Below are 17,519 nucleotides of genomic sequence, written 5' to 3' on the forward strand. Positions count from 1 at the left end.
ACAAGTGTAGAAAAATCCCTTTCTTATAAAATTTTGAGCTATTAGGGTTGAATTAGTGGAATTTCCCAAACTTGGATAACAAAACTTTTGTGTTCATTTGTGGTGTGTGAATAAAATTTATTTACTTACATTTTTTATTTCTTTTAATTATTTCCATACATAGACTCTAAAATTTTCATTTTGTTGTCATCTATTTGCCTATTATCTCTTTTTTTGTTTACGAGATCAAGGGAAAGTGAAAACTCAAGTTTTGATTGAAGAAAAAAGTATACATCTAAAATGGAAATGCACAATGCTAAATTGTAGAGTGAGATAATTCAAAAAAGTGTCTATAAATTTTAGGGATTGTGAAGGCTTTTTTGTTTTTATAAATCAGGTTCTGCAGTAGTCAGGAAATGGGGGAGGTGGGGGATTTTTAACAGAGTGTTCTCTCCCGATCCATAAGTCTTTGCTTAGAAAAATATAGTCCATTATGCATGATAAATCACTTTACAATCATCTATGATAGTTAGGACAACTTTTTGTAAATAGGAAAATAATGGTTTGTTTGGCTCGGATAAAATATCCCACCGCACGTTCACTTGGGAATTTAATGTTATTCTCCTTAAAAGGTTTGGATCCATAGGTCATTTGCATCTTTAAAATTTTTGAAGAATGCATATCTATTTTTTAAAATATATGTAGAAAAATCTCTTTCTTATAAAATTCTGACCTATTAGAGTTGAAGTAGTGGAATTTCCCAAACTTGGATAACAAAACTTTTGTGTTCATTCGTGGTATGTTGTTCGTTTGTGGTTTGTGAATAAATTTTAATTACTTACATTTGTTATTGCTTTAAGTTCTTTCCATACATAAACTTTAAAATTTTCATTTCATTGTGATCTATTTGCTTTTTATCTCTTTTTTTTAGGAGATGAAGGGAAAGTGAAAACTCAAGTGTCCTGAACTTTTAGGGATTATAAACTCTTTTTACTTTTTATATATCAGGTTCTGCAATCATCGGGAAACGGGGGAGGCGGGAGATTTTTAACCGAGTGTTGACTCCCAATCCATAAGTCATTCTTTATAAAAATATAGTCTGTTACGTATGATAACTTACTTTACAATCATCTATGATAGTTAGGTCAGCTTTTGTAAATGTGCAAATTAATTGCTTGTTTGACTCGGGTAAATATCCCACTGCATTGTTCACTTGGGAATTTAATGTTATTCTCCTTAAAAGGTTTGGATCCATAGGTCATTTGCATCTTTAACATGTTTCAAGCATGCATATCCATTTTTAAAAATATGTATAGAAAAATCTCTTTCTTATAAAACTCTGAGCTATTAGGGTTTAAGAAGTGGAATTTCCCAAACTTGGATAACATGACTTTTCTGTTCATTTAAGGTGTGTGAATAAATTTTCATTACTTACATTTGTTATTGCTTTAAATTTTTTCCATACATCAATTCTAAAATTTTCATTTTTTTTGTGATCTATTTGCCTAATATCTCTTATTTTGTTTACGAGATGAAGGGAAAGTGAAAACTCAAGTTTTGATTTAAGAAAACAGTATACATCTAAAATGACATGCACAATGGTAAAATGTAGAGAGAGATAATTCCAAAAAGTGTCTACAAATTTTATGGATTGTAAATTTATTTTTGTTTTTATATATCAGGTTCTGCAATTGTCGGGAAAAGGGGGAGGTGGGGGATTTTTAACTCAGTGTTGACTCCCAATCCATGAGTCTTTCCTTACAAAAATATAGCCCTTGACGCATGATAAATCGCTTTACAATCATCTATGATAGCTAGGTCTGCTTTTTGTAAATGGGCAAAATAATGGCTTGTTTGACTCAAGTAAATATCCCACCGCACGTTCACATGGGAATTTAATGTTGTTCTCCTTAAAAGGTTTTGATCCATAGCTCATTTGCATCTTTAACATGTTTCAAGCATGCATATCCATTTTTTGAAACATTTGTTGAAAAATCTCTTTCTTATAAAATTTCGAGCTATTAGAGTTGAAGTAGGGGAATTTCCCAAACTTGGATAACAAAACTTTTGTGTTCATTTGTGGTGTGTGAATAAATTTTCTTTACTTATATTTGTTATTGATTAAAATTCTTTCCGTGCATAAACTCTAAAAGTTTCATTTTGTATTGATCTATTTGTCTTTTATCTATTTTTTTGTTGACAAGATGAAGGGAAAGTGAAAACTCAAGTTTTGATTTAAGAAAAGTGTATATATCTAAAATAGAAATTCACAATGCAAAAAAGTAGAGAGAGGTAATTCATAACAGTGTCGGTAATATTTAGGGATTGTAAACCCTTTTTAGTTTTTATTTATCAGATTCTACAATCGTCGGGAAAAAAGGGAGATGGGAGATTTTTAACTGAGTGTTGACTCCCATCCATAAGTAATTCCTTACAAAAATATAGCCCGTTACGCATGAAAAATCACTTTACAATCATCTATGATTGTTAGGTCACCATTTTGTAAATGGGCAAAATAATGGCTTGTTTGACTCAGGTAAATATCTCACCACACATTCACTTGGGAATTTAATGTTATCATCTTTAAAAGGTTTGGATCCATAGGTCATTGGCATCTTAAACATGTTTTAAGCATGCATCTCCAATTTTTAAAAAAGTGTAGAAAATTTCCTTTTTGATAAAATTCTGAGCTATTAGGATTGAACTAGTGGAATTTCCCAAATTTGGATAACAAAACTATTGTGTTCATTTGTGGTGTGAGACCAAATTTTCTTTACTTACATTTGTAATTACTTCAAATTATTTCCACACATGAACTCTAAAGTTTTCATTTTGTTGTGATCTATATGTCTTTTAACTATTTTTTTGTTTACGAGATGAAGGGAAAGTGAAAAATCAAGTTTTGATTTAAGAAAAAAGTATACATCTAAAATGGAATTGCACAATGCAAAATTGTAGAGAGAGATAATTCCAAAAAGTGTCTATAATTTTTAGGGATTGTAAACTCTTTTTAGTTTTTATATAGCAGGTTCTGCAATCGTCAGGAAATTTGGGAGGTGGGGGATTTTTAATTGAGTGTTGACTCCCAACCCATAAGTCACTCCTTAAAAAAATATAGCCCATTACGCATGAGAAATCACTTTACAATCATCTATGATCGTTAGGTCAACTTTTTGGAAATGGGTAAAATAATAGCTTGTTTGACTCGGGTAAATATCCCACTACACATTCACTTGGGAATTTAATGTTATTCTCTTTAAAAGGTTTGGATCCATCGGTCATTTGCATCTTTAACATGTTTCTAGCTTGCATATCTATTTTTTAAAACAAGAGTAGAAAAATCCCATTCTTATAAAATTCCGAGCTATTAGGGTTGAACTAGTGGAATTTCCAAAATTTGGATAACAAAACTTTTGTGTTCATTTGTGGTGTGTGAATAAATTTTATTTACTTACATTTTTTATTTCTTTAAATTATTTCCATACATAAACTCTAATTTTTTCATTTTGTTATGATCTATTTGTAGATAATCTCTGTTTTTGTTTATGAGATGAAGTGAAAGTGAAAACTCAAGTTTTGATTTAAGAAAAAAGTATATATCTAAATTGGAAATGCACAATGCTAAAATGTAGAGAGAGATAATTCAAAAAAGTGTTTGAATTATTAGTGATTGTAAAGTCTTTTTATTTTTTATATTTCTGGTTTTGTAATCGTCTGGAAAAAGGGGAGGCGACGAATTTTTAACTGAGTGTTGACTCCCGATCCATAAGTCTTTCCTTACAAAAATATAGCCCATTACACATGATAAATCACTTTACAATCATCTATGATCGTGAGGTCAGCTTTTTGTAAGTGGGCAAAATAATGGCTTGTTTGGCTCGAGTAAATATCCTACCGCACGTTCACTTGGGAATTTAATGTTATTCTCTTTAAAATGTTTCATGCATGCATATCCATTTTTTAAAACATGTGTAGAAAAATATATTTCTTATATAATTCTGAGCTATAAGAGTAGAAGTAGTGGAATTTCCCAAACTTGGATAACAAAACATTTGTGTTCATTTGTGGTGTGAGAATAAATTTTCTTTACTTAATTTTTTTATTGCTTTAAATTCTATCCATACATAAACTCTAAAATTTTTATTTTGATGTCATCTATTTGCCTTTTATCTCTTTTTTTTTTCGAGATGAAGGGAAAGTGAAAACGCAAATTTTCATTTAAGAAAAAAGTATACATCTAAAATGGAAATGAACAATGCACAAATGTAGAGAGATAATTCATTAAAGTGTCTGTAATTTTTAGAGACTGTAAACTCTTTTTAGTTTTTATATAACAGATTCAGCAATCGTCGAAAAAAGGGGGAGGCGGGGGATTTTTAACTGAGTGTTGAATCCCTATCCATAAATAATTCCTTACAAAAATATAGCCCGTTATGCATGATAAATCACTTTACTAAAATCTTTGATTGTTAGGTCACCTTTTTGTAATGGGAAAAATAATAGATTGTTCGACTCAGGTAAATATCCCACCGCACTTTCACATGGGAATTTAATGTTATTCTCTTTAAAAGGTTAGGATCCATAGGTAATTTGCATCTTTAACATGTTTCAAGTATGCATATCCATTTTTTAAAACATGTGTAGAAAAATCCCTTTCTGATAAAATTCCAAGCTATTAGGGTTGAACTAGTGGAATTTCCCAAACATGGATAACAAAACTTTAGTGTTCATTTGTGGTGTGTGACCAAATTTTCTTTACTTACATTTGTTATTACTTTAAATTCTTTCCATTCATGAACTCTAAAATTTTCTTTTTGTTGTGATCTATTTGTGTTTTGTCTCTTTTTTTGTTTATGAGATGAAGGGAAAGTGAAAAATCTAGTTTTGATTTAAGAAAAAAGTATACATTTAAAATGGAAATGCACAATGTATAAATATAGAGAGAGATAATTCCAAAAAGTGTATATAATTTTTAGGGATTGTAATATCTTTTTAGTTTTTATATAACATGTTCTGCAATCGTCGGGAAGAAGGGGAGGCAAGGGATTTTTAATTGAGTGTTGACTTCCAATCGATAAATCATTCCTAACAAAAATATAGCCCGTTACGCATGGTAAATCACTTTACAATCGTCTATGCTAGTTAGGTCTGGTTTTTGTAAAAGGGAAAAATAATGGCTTGTTTGACTCGAGTAAATATCCCACCGCACGTTCACTAAGGAATTTATTGTTATTCTCCTTTAAAGGTTTAGACCCATAAGTCATTTGCATCTTTAACATGTTTCAAGCATGCATATCCATATTTTAAAACATGTGAAGAAAAATCTCTTTCTTAAAAAATTCCGAGCTATTAGGGTTGAACTAGTGGAATTTCCCAAACTTCGATAACAAAACATTTGTATACATTTGTGGTGTGTGAATAAATTTTCTTTACTTTCATTTGTTGTTGATGAGAATTCTTTCTATACATAAACTCTAAAAGTTTCATTTTGTTGTGATCTATTTGCCTTTTATCTCTTTTTTTGTTTTCTAGATGAAGAGAAAGTGAAAACTCAAGTTTTGATTTAAGAAAAAAGTATACATCTACAATGGAAATGCACAATGCATAAATGTAGAGAGAGATAATTCATAAAACTGTCTGGAATTTTTAGGGATTGTAAACTCTTTTTAGTTTTTTTATATCTTGTTTTGCAATCGTCAGGAAAAAGGGGAGGCGGGGTATTTTTATTTGAGTAATGAGTCCCAATCCATAAGTCATTCCTTACAAAAATATAGCCCGTTACGCATGATAAATCACTATACAATCATCTATGATGGTTTGTTCAACTTTTTGTAAATGGGCAAAATAATGGCATGTTTGACTCCGGTAAATATAACACCGCATGGTCACTTGGGAATTTAATGTTATTCTCTTTAAAAGTTTTGGATCCATAGGTCATCTTTAAATGTTTCAAACATGCCTATACATCTTATAAAACATGTGTAGAAAAATCTCTTTCTTCGTAAATTTTGAGCTATTGGGGTTGAACTAGTGGAATTTCCCAAACTTGGATAACAAAACTTTTGTGTTCATTTTTGGTGTGTGAATAAATTTTCTTTACTTACATTTTTTATTGATTTAACTTCGTTCCGTACATAAACTCTAAAATTTTCATTTTGTTGTGATCTATTTGCCTTTTATCTCTTTTTTTGTTTACGAGATGAAGGGAAGTGAAAACTCATGGTTTGATTTAAAAAAAAAGTATACATCTAAAATGGAAATGCACAATGCACAAATGTAGAAAGAGATAATTCCAATAAGTGTTTTTAATTTTTAGGGATTGTAAAATCTTTTTAGTTTTTATATATTAGGTTCTACAATCGTCGGGAAAAGGGGGAAGCGGGGGATTTTTTATTGAGTGTTGACTCACAATCAATAAGTCATTCCTAAAAAAAATATAACCCATTACGCATGATAATTACCTATGCAATCATCTAGGATTGTTAGGTCTGCTTTTTGTAAATGGGAAAAATAATGGCTTGTTTGACTCGAGTAAATATCCCACCGCACGTTCACTTGGGAATTTAATGTTATTCAATTTAAAAGGTTTGGATCCATAGGTCATTTGCATCCTTAACATGTTTCAAGCTTGTAGATCCCTTTTGTAAAAAATGTGTAGAAAAATCTCTTTCTTATAAAATTCTGAGGTGTTAGGGTTGAACAAGTGTAATTTCCCAAACTTGGACAACCAAAATTTTGGGTTCATTTGTGGTGTGTGAATAAATTTTATTTACTTACATTTTTTATTGAATTAAATTATTTCCATACATAAACTCTAAAATTTTCATTTTGTTATGATCTATTTGCCTTTTATCTCTTTTTTTTATGAGATGAAGGGAAAGGGGAAACTCAAGTTCTGATTTAAGAAAAAAGTATACGTCTAGAATGGAAATGCACAATGCACACATGTAGAGAGACATAATTCCAAAAAGAGTCTGTAATTTTTAGGGATTGTAAACTCCTTTTTAGTTTTTATATATCATATTCTGCAATCGTGAGGAAAAGGGGGGAGGTGGGGGATTTTTAATTGGGTGTTGACTCGGGTATGATATCCCATTGCACCTTTACGTATGATAAATCAGTTTACAATCATCTATGATAGTAGGTCAGCTTTTTGTAAATGGGCAAAATAATAGCTTGTTTGACTCGGGTAAATATCCCATTACACCTTCAGTTGGGAATTTATTGTTATTCTCCTTAAAAGGTTTAGATCCATAGCTCATTTGCATCTTTAACAAGTTTCAAGCATGCATATCCATTTTTAAAAACATGTGTAGAAAAATCCCTTTCTTAAAAAATTCCGAGCTATTAGGGTTGAACTAGTGGAATTTCCCAAACTTGGACAACAAACCTTTTGTGTTCATTTGTGGTGTGTGAATAAATTTTCTTTACTTATATTTGTTGTTGATTTCAATTCTTTCTATACATAAACTCTAAAATTTTCATTTTGTTGAGATCTATTTGCCTTTTATCTCTTTTTTTGTTGACGAGATGAAAAGAAAGTGAAAGCTCAACTTTTGATTAAAGAAAAAAGTATACATCTAAAATGGAAACGCAAAATGCATAAATAATGAGCGAGATAATTCATAAAAGTGTATGGAATTTTTTGGAATTGTAAACACTTTGAGGTTTTTATATATCTGGTTTTGCAGTCATCGGGAAAAGGGGAGGTGGGGGATTTTTAATTGAGTGTTGACTCCCAATCCATAAGTCATTCCTTACAAACATATAGCCAGTTGCGCATGATAAATCACTTTACAATCATCTATGATCGTTAGGTCAGCTTTTTGTAAATGGGCAAAATAATTGCTTGTGTGACTCGGGTAAATATCCCAGCGCACATTCACTTGGGAATTTAATGTTATTTGCTTTAAAATTTTTGGATCCATATGTCATTTGCATCTTTAACATGTTTCAAGCATGCATATCCATTTTTTAAACATGTGTAGAAAAATCTCTTTCTTCTTAAATTCTGAGCTATTAGGGTTGAACTAGTGGAATTTCCAAAACTTGGTTAACAAAAACTTTTGTGTTCATTTGTGGTGTGTGATTAAATTTTCTTTACTTACATTTGTTATTGATTTAAATTCTTTCCATACATAAACTCTAAAATTTTTATTTTGTTGTGATCTCTTTGCCTTTTATCTCTTTTTTGGTTTACGAGATGAAGGGAAAGTGAAAACTCAAGTTTTGATTTAAGAAAAAAGTATACATCTAAAATGGAAATGCACAATGAATAATTGTAGAAAGAGATAATTCCAAAAAGTGTCTGTAATTTTTAGGGATTGTAAACTCTTTTTAGTTTTTATATATCCGGTTCTACAATCGTCGGGAAAAGGGTGAGGCGGGGGATTTTTAATTGAGTGATGTGTCCTAATCAATAAGTCATTCCTCACAAAAATATACCCCATTACGCTTGATAAATAACTTTACAGTCATCTATGATCGTTAGGTTAGTTTTTTGTTAATGGGCAAAATAATGGCTAGTTTGACTCGGGTAAATATCCCACCACACGTTCACTTGGGAATTTAATGTTATTCTCTTTAAAAGGTTTGAATTGATTGGTCATTTGCATCTTGAAAAAGTTTCAAGCATGCATATCCATTTTTTGAAACATGTGTAGAAAAATCTCTTTCTTATAAAATTCCAAATTTTGTGTTCATTTGTGGTGTGTGAATAAATTTTCTTTACATACATTTGTTATTTCTGTAAATTCTCTCCATACATAAACTCTTAAATTTTCTTTTGTAGTGATCGATTTGCCTTTTATCTCTTTTTTTGTTTACGTGACTTCGGGAAAGTGAAAAGTCAAGTTTTGATTTAAGAAAAAAATATACTCTAAAATAGAAATTCACAATGCACAAATGTAGAGGGAGATAATTCCAAAAAGTGTCTCAAATTTTTAGGGATTGTAAACTCCTTTTAGTTTTTCTATATCAGGTTCTGCAATCTTCGGGAAAAGGGGGAGGTGGGGGATTTTTAACTGGGTGTTGTCTCCCAATCCATAAGTCATTCCTTACAAAAATATAGCGCTTTACGCATGATAAATCACTTTAAAATCATCTATGATTGCTAGGTCAGCTTTTTTAAAATGGGCAAAAGAATGGCTTGTATGACTCCGGTAAATATCTCACTGCACATTCACTTGAGAATTTAAAGTTATTCTCTTTAAAAGGGTTGGATCCATAGGTCATTTGCATCTTTGACATGTGTAGAAATATCTCTTTCTTATAAAATTTTGAGTTATTAGGGTTGAATTAATGGAATTTCCCAAACTTGGATAACAAAACTTTTGTGTTTATTTGTGGTGTATGAATAAATTTTCTTTACTTAAAATTTTTATTGCTTTAAATTCTTTCCATACTTAAACTCTAAAATTTTCATTTTGTTGTGATTTATTAGCCTTTTATCTCTTTTTTTGTTTTCAAGATGAAGGGAAAGTGAAAACTCAAGTTTTGATTTAAGAAAAAAGTAAACATCTAAAATGGAAATGCACAATGCACAAATGTAGAGAGAGATAATTCCAAAAAGTGTCTGTAATTTTTTGGGATTGTAAACTCCTTTTAGTTTTTATATATCAGGTTTTGCATTCATCGGGAAAAGAGGGAGGCGGGGGATTTTTAACTAAGTGTTGACTTCCAATCCATAAGTCATTCCTTACAAAAATATAGCCTGTTATGCATGATATATCACTTTTACACTCATCTATTATCATTTGGTTAGCTTTTTGTAAATAGGCAAAATAATGGCTTGTTTGACTTAGGTAAATATCCCACCGCACGTTCACTTGGGAATTTAGTCTTATTCTCTATAAAAGGTTTGGATCCATGGGTCATTTGCATCTTTAACATGTTTCAAGCATGCATATCCATTTTTTAAAACATGTTTAGAAAAATCTCTTTCTTATAAAATTCCTACTTTTGTGTTCATTTGTGGTGTGTGAATAAATTTTGTTTACTTACATTTCTTATTTCTTTAAATTGTTTCCATACATAAACTCTATAATTTTCATTTTGTTGTGGTCTATTTGACTTTTATCTCTTCTTTTGTTTACGAGATGAAGGGAAAGGGAAAACTCAAGTTTTGATTTAAGAAAAAAATATACATCTAAAATGGAGATGCACAATGCACAAATGTTGAGAGAGATAATTCCAACAAGAGTCTTGAAATTTTTGGGATTGTAAACTCTTTTTAGTTTTTTAATATCAGATTTTGCATTCATTGGGAAAAGGGGGAGGCAGAGGATTTGTAACCGAGTGTTGACTCCCAATCCATAAGTCATTCCTTACAAAAATATATCCAGTTACGCATGATAAATCACTTTACAATCATCTATGATCGTTAGGTCAGCTTTTTGTAAATGGACAAAATAATGACTTGTTTGACTCGGGTAAATATCCCACCCCACGCTCACTTTGGAATTTAATTTTATTCTCTTGACAAGGTTTGGACCCATAGGTCATTTGCATCTTTAACATGTTTTAAGCATGCATATCCATTTTTTAAAACAAGTGTAGAAAAATCTCGTCCTTATAAAATGCAGAGCTATTACAGTTGAACTAGTGGAATTTCAAAAACTTGGATAACAAAAATTTTGTGTTCATTTGTGGTCTGTGAATAAATTTTCTTTACTTACATTTGTTATTGCTTTAAATTCTTTCCATACATAAACTCTAAAATTTTCATTTTGTCGTGATCTATTTGCCTTTTATCCTTTTTTTTTTGTTTACGAGATGTAGGGAAAGTGAAAACTCAAGTTTTGATATAAGGAAAAATTATATATCTCAAATGGAAATGCACAATGCACAAAAGTAGAGAGAGATAATTCCAACAAGTGTCTGGAATTTTTAGGGATTGTAAATTGTTTTTAGTTTTTCAATATCAGGTTCTGTAATCGGCGGGAAATGGGGGAGACAGGGGATTTTTAACTGAGTGTTGACTCCCAATCCATAAGTTATTCCTTAAAAAAATATAGCCCTTTACGCATGATAAATCACTTTACAATCATCTATGATTGGTAGGTCAACTTTTTTAAAATGGGCAAAATAATGGCTTGTTTGACACGGGTAAATATCTCACCGCACGTTCACTTGAGAATTTAAAGTTATTCTCTGTAAAAGGTTTGGATCAATAGCTCATTTGCATCTTTGACTTGTTTCAGGCATGCATCTCCATTTTTTAAAACATGTGTAGAAAAATCTCTTTCTTATAAAATTTGGAGCTATTTGGGTTGAATTAGTGGAATTTCCCAAACTCCGATAACAAATTTTTTTTGTTCATTTATGGTATGTGAATAAATTTTCTTTACTTACAATTGTTATTGATTTAAATTCTTTCCATATATAAACTCTAAGATTTTCATTTTTTTGTAATTTATATGCATTTTATCTCTTTCTTTTGTTTTCGAGATGAAGGGAAAGTGAAAACTCAAGTTTTGATTTAAGAAAAAAGTATAAATCTGAAATGGAAATGCGCAATGCACAAATGTGGAGAGAGATAATTCCAAAAAGTGTCTGTAATTTTTAGGGATTGTCAACTCTTTTTAGTGTTTATATATCAGGTTTTGCAATTGTGGGGAAAAGGGGGACGCGGGGGATTTCTATCTGAGTGTTGACTCCCAATCCATAAGTCATTCCTTACAAAAATATAGCATGTTACGCATGATAACTAACTTAACAATCATATATGTTCGTGAGGTCAGCTTTTTGTAAATTGGCAAACTAATGGATTGTTTGACTCGGGTAAATATCCCACCGCACGTTAACTTGGGAATTTAATGTTATTCTCCTTAAAAGTTTTGGATCCATTGGTCATTTCCATTTTTAACAGGTTTCAAGCATGCATATCCATTTTTTAAAACTTGTGTAGAAAAGTCTCTTTCTTAAATAATTCCATGCTATTACGGTTGAACTAGCGGAATTTCCCAAACTTGGATAACAAAACTTTTGTGTTCATTTGTGGTGTGTGAATAAATTTGCTTTATGTACATTTTTTCTCGTTCAAAATTCTTTCCATACATAAACTCTAAATTTTCATTTTGTTGTGATCTATTTGCCTTTTATCTCTTTTATTGTATACGAGATGAAGGGAAAGTGAAAAATAAAATTTTGATTTAAGATAAAAGTAAAAATCTAAAATGGAAATGTACAATGCACCAATGTAGAGAGAAATAATTCCAAAAAGTGTCCGTAATTTTTAGGGATTGTAAACTCCTTTTAGTTTTTATATATCAGGTTCTGCAATCATCGGGAAAAGAGAGGCGTGGGATTTTTAACTTAGTGTTAACTCCCAATCCATAAGTCCTTCCTTACAAAAATATAGCCCGTTACTCATGATAAATCACTTTACACTCATCTATGATCGCTAGGTCAATTTTTTGTAAATGGGCAAAATAATGGCTTGTTTGACTCGTGTAAATATCCCACCACACGTTCACTTGGGAATTTAATGTTATTCTCTTTAGAAGGGTTGGATGCAAGGTCATTTGCATCTATTTGCATCTTTAACATGTTTCAAGAATGCATATCCATTTTTTAAAACATGTGTAGAAAAATCTCTTTCTTATAAAATTCCTACTTTTGTGTTCATTTGTGGTGTGTGAATAAATTTTGTTTACATACATTTGTTATTTCTTTAAATTGTTTCCATACATAAAATCTAAAACTTTCATTTTGTGTTGGTGGTCTATTTTTCGTTTTATCTCTTCTTTTCTTGACAAGATGAGGAAACTGAAGACTCAAGTTTTGAATAAAGAAAAAAGTATACATCTGAAATGGAAATGTGCAATGCACAAATGTGGAGAGAGATAATTCCAAAAAGTGTCTGTAATTTTTTGGGATTTTTAACTCTTTTTAGTGTTTATATATCAAATTACGCAATCATGGGGAAAAAGGGGAGGCGGGGGATTTTTAACTGAGTATTGACTCCCAATCCATATGTCATTCCTTACAAAAATATAGCCTGTTACACATGATAACTAACTTAACAATCATATATGATCGTTAGGTCAACTTTTTGAAAATGGGCAAACTAATGGATTGTTTGACTTGGGTAAATATCCCATCGCACGTTCACTTGGGAATTTAATGTTATTCTCCTTAAAAGGTTTGGACCCATTGGTCATTTGCATCTTTAACAGGTTTCAAGCTTGAATATCCATTTTTTAAAACATGTGTAGAAAAATCTCTTTCTTATAAAATTCCTACTTTTGTGTTCTTTTGTGGTGTGTGAATAAATTTTCTTTACTTCAATTTTTTATTTCTTTAAATTGTTTCCATACATAAACTTTAAAATTTTCATTTTGTTATGGTCTATTTGACTTTTACCTCTTTTTTGGTTTACGAGATGAAGGGAAAGTGAAAGGTCAAGTTTTGATTTAAGAAAAAAATATACATCTAAAATGGAAATGCACAATGCACAAATGTTGACAGAGATATTTCTAAAAAGACTCTGGAAGTTTTTGGGATTGTAAACTCTTTTTAGTTGTTAAATATCAGGTTTTGCATTCATTGGGAAAAGGGGGAGGCCGAGGATTTTTAACCGAGTGTTGACTCCCAATCCATAAATCATTCCTTACAAAAATATAGCCCATTACGCATGATAAATCACTTTACAATCATCTATGATCGTTAGGTCAGCTTTTTGTAAATAGGCAAAATAATGGTTTGTTTGACTCGGGTTAATATCCCACCGCACGCTCACTTGGGAATGTAATTTTATTCTCTTTACAAGGTTTGGATCCATAGATCATTTGTATCTTTAACATGTTTTAAGCATGCATATCCATTTTAAAACATTGTGTAGAAAAATCTCGTCCTTATAAAATGCCGAGCTATTATGGTTGAACTAGTGGAATTTCCAAATCTTGGATAACAAAAATTTTGTGTTTATTTGTGGTGTGTGAATAAATTTTCTTTACTTACATTCGTTATTGCTTTTAAATTCTTTCCATACATAAACTCTAAAATTTTCATTTTGTTGTGATCTATTTGCCTTTTATCCCTATTTTTGTTTACGAGATGTAGGGAAAGTGAAAACTCAAGTTTTGATATAAGAAAAAAATATATATCTCAAATGGAAATGCACAATGCACAAATGTAGAGAGAGATAATTCCAAAAAGTGTCTGGAATTTTTAGGGATTGTAAACTCTTTTTAGTTTTTCTACATCAGGTTCTGCAATCGACGGGAAAAGGGGGAGGTGGGGGATTTTTAACTGAGTGTTGACTCCCAATCCATTAGTTATACCTTCAAAAAATATAGCCTTTTACGCATGATAAATCACTTTACAATCATTTGTGATTGTTAGGTGAACTTTTTTAAAATTGGCCAAATATTGCTTGTTTGACTCGGGTAAATATCTCACCGCATGTTCACTTGAGAATTTAAAGTTATTCTCTTTAAAAGGTTTGGATCAATAGGTCGTTTACATCTTTGACATGTTTCAAGCATGCATCTCCATTTTTTAAAACATGTGTAGAAAAATCTTTTTCTTACAAAATTTGGAGCTATTATGGTTGAATTAGTGGAATTTCCCAAACTCTGATAACAAAACTTTTGCGTTCATTTGTGGTGTGTGAATTAATTTTCTTTACTTACAATTGTTATTGCTTTAAATTCTTTCCATACATAAACTCTAAAATTTTCATCTTTTTTAATCTATATGCATTTTATCTCTTTTTTTTTTGTTTTCGAGATGAAGGGAAAGTGAAAACTTAAGTTTTGATTTAAGAAAAAAGTATACATTTGAAATGGAAATGAGCAATGTACAAATGTGGAGAGAGATAATTCCAAATAGTGTCTGTAATTTTTAGGGATTGTCAACTCTTTTTAGTGTTTATATATCAGGTTCTGCAATCGTGGGGAAAAGGGGAGGTAGGGGATTTTTAATTGAGTGTTGACTCCCAATCTATAAGTCATTCTTTACAAAAATATAGCCTGTTATGCATGATAACTAACTTAACAATCATATATGTTCGTTAGGTCAGTTTTTTGTAAATGGGCAAACTAATGGATTGTTTGACTCGGGTAAATATGGCCGCACGTTCACTTGGGAATTTAATGTTATTCTCCTTAAAAGGTTTAGACCCATTGATCATTTGCATCATTAACTGGTTTCAAGCATGCATATCCTTTTTTTAAAACATGTATAGAAAAATCTCTTTCTTATATAATTTCGAGCTATTAGGGTTGTACAAGTGGAATTTCTCAAACTTGGATCACAAAAATTTTATGTTCATTTGGGGTGAGTGATTAAATTTTCTTTACTTTCATTTGTTATTGATTTAAATTCTTTCCATACATAAACTCTAAAATTTTTATTTTGTTGTGATCTATTCGCCTTTTATCTCTTTTTATGTTTATGAGGTGTAGGGAAAGTAAAAACTCAAGTTTTGATTTAAGAAAAAAGTATACATCTAAAATGGAAATGCACAATGCACAAATGTAGAGAGAGATAATTCCAAAAAGTATCTGTAATTTTTAGGGATTGTAAACTCTTTTTAGTTTTTATATATCAGGTTCTACAATCATCGGGAAAAGGGGGAGGCGGGGGATTTTTAACTGAGTGTTGACTCCCAATCCATAGGTCATGCCTTACAAAAATATAGCCTGTTACGCATGATAACTAACTTTACAATCATAGATGATCGTTAGGTCAGCTTTTATAAAATCGGTAAACTAATGGATTGTGTTATTTGGGTAAATATCCCACCGCACGTTTAATTGGGAATATAATGTTATTCTACTTAAAAGTTTTGGATCCATTGGTCATTTGCATTTTTAACAGGTTTCTAGCATGCATATCCATTTTTTAAAACTTGTATAGAAAAATCTCTTTCTTAAATAATTTCGTGCTATTAGGGTTGAACTAGTGGAATTTCACAAACTTGGATAACAAAACTTTTGTGTTCATTTGTGGTGTGTGAATAAGTTTCCTATACTTAAATTTTTTATTGTTTTAAATTCTTCCCATACTTAAACTCTAAATTTTAATTTTGTTGTGATCTTTTTGCCTTTTATCTCTTTTTTTGTATACGAGATGAAGGGAAAGTGAAAACTCAAGTTTTGATTTAATAAAAAAGTAAACATCTAAAATGGAAATGCACAATGTACAAATGTAGAGAGAGATAATTCCAAAAAGTGTTTGTAACTTTTAGGGATTGTAAACTCCTTTTAGTTTTTATATATTAGGTTTTGCAATCATCGAGAAAAGAGGGAGGCGGGGGATTTTTAACTAAGTGTTGACTCCAAATCCATAAGTCATTCCTTACAAAAATATAGCCCGTTACGCATGATAAATCCCTTTACACTCATCTATGATCGTTAGGTCAGCTTTTTGTAAATGGGCAAACTAATGGCTCTTTTGAATCGGGTAAATATCCCACCGCACATTCACTTGGGAATTTAATGTTATTCTCTTTAGAGGGGTGGGATCCAAGGGTCATTTGCATCTTTAACGTGTTTCAAGCATGCATATCCATTTTTTTAAAACATGTGTAGAAAAATCTCTTTCTTATAAAATTCCTACTTTTGTGTTTATCTGTGGTGTGTGAATAAATTTTGTTTACATACATTTGTTATTTCTTTAAATTTTTTCCATACATAAACTCTAAAACTTTCATTTTGTTGTGGTCTATTTTCCTTTTATCTCTTCTTTTGTTGACAAGATGAAGGGAAAGTGAAAACTCAAGTTTTGATTAAAGAAAAAAGTATACACCTGAAATGGAAATGTGCAATGCACAAATGTATAGAGAGATATTTCAAAAAAGTGTCTATAATTTTTAGGGATTTTAAACTCTTTTTAGTGTTTATATAACAGGTTCTACAATCGTGCAGAAAGGGGGAGGTGGGGGATTTTTAACTGAGTTTTGACTCCCAATCCATAAGTCATTCCTTACAAAAATATAGCCTGTTACGCATGAAAACTAACTTTACAATCATATATGTTCGTTAGGTCACCTTTTTGCAAGTGGGCAAACTGATGGATTATTTGACTCGGGTAAATATCCCACCACACGTTCACTTGGGAATTTAATGTTATTCTCCTTAAAAGATTTGGACCCATTGGTCATTTGCATCTTTAACAGGTTTATAGCATGCATATCCATTTTTTAAAACATGTGTAGAAAAATCTCTTTCTTATATAATTCCAAGCTATTAGGGTTGAACTAGTGGAATTTCCAAAACTTGGATAACAAAAATTTTGTGTTCATTTGTGGTGTGTGAATAAGTTTCCTTTTCGTACATTTGTTATTGCTTTAAATTCTCTCCGTACATAAACTCAAAAATTTTCATTTTGTAGTGACCTACTTGCCTTTTATCTCTTTTTTTTATACGAGATGAATGGAAAGTGAAAACTCAAGTTTTGATTTATGAAAAAAGTAAACATCTAAAATGGAAATGCACAACGCACAAATGTAGAGAGAGATAATTCCAAAAAGTGTCTATAATTTTCAAGGATTGTAAACTCCTTTAAGTTTTTATATATCAGGTTCTGTAATC

This window comes from Aristolochia californica, unplaced genomic scaffold, assembly GCF_029961685.1.
Source record: "Aristolochia californica isolate CCGP_79_NKW_82.1479 unplaced genomic scaffold, dmAriCali1.0.hap1 SCAF_10, whole genome shotgun sequence".
Classification (NCBI taxonomy): Eukaryota; Viridiplantae; Streptophyta; class Magnoliopsida; order Piperales; family Aristolochiaceae; genus Aristolochia; species Aristolochia californica.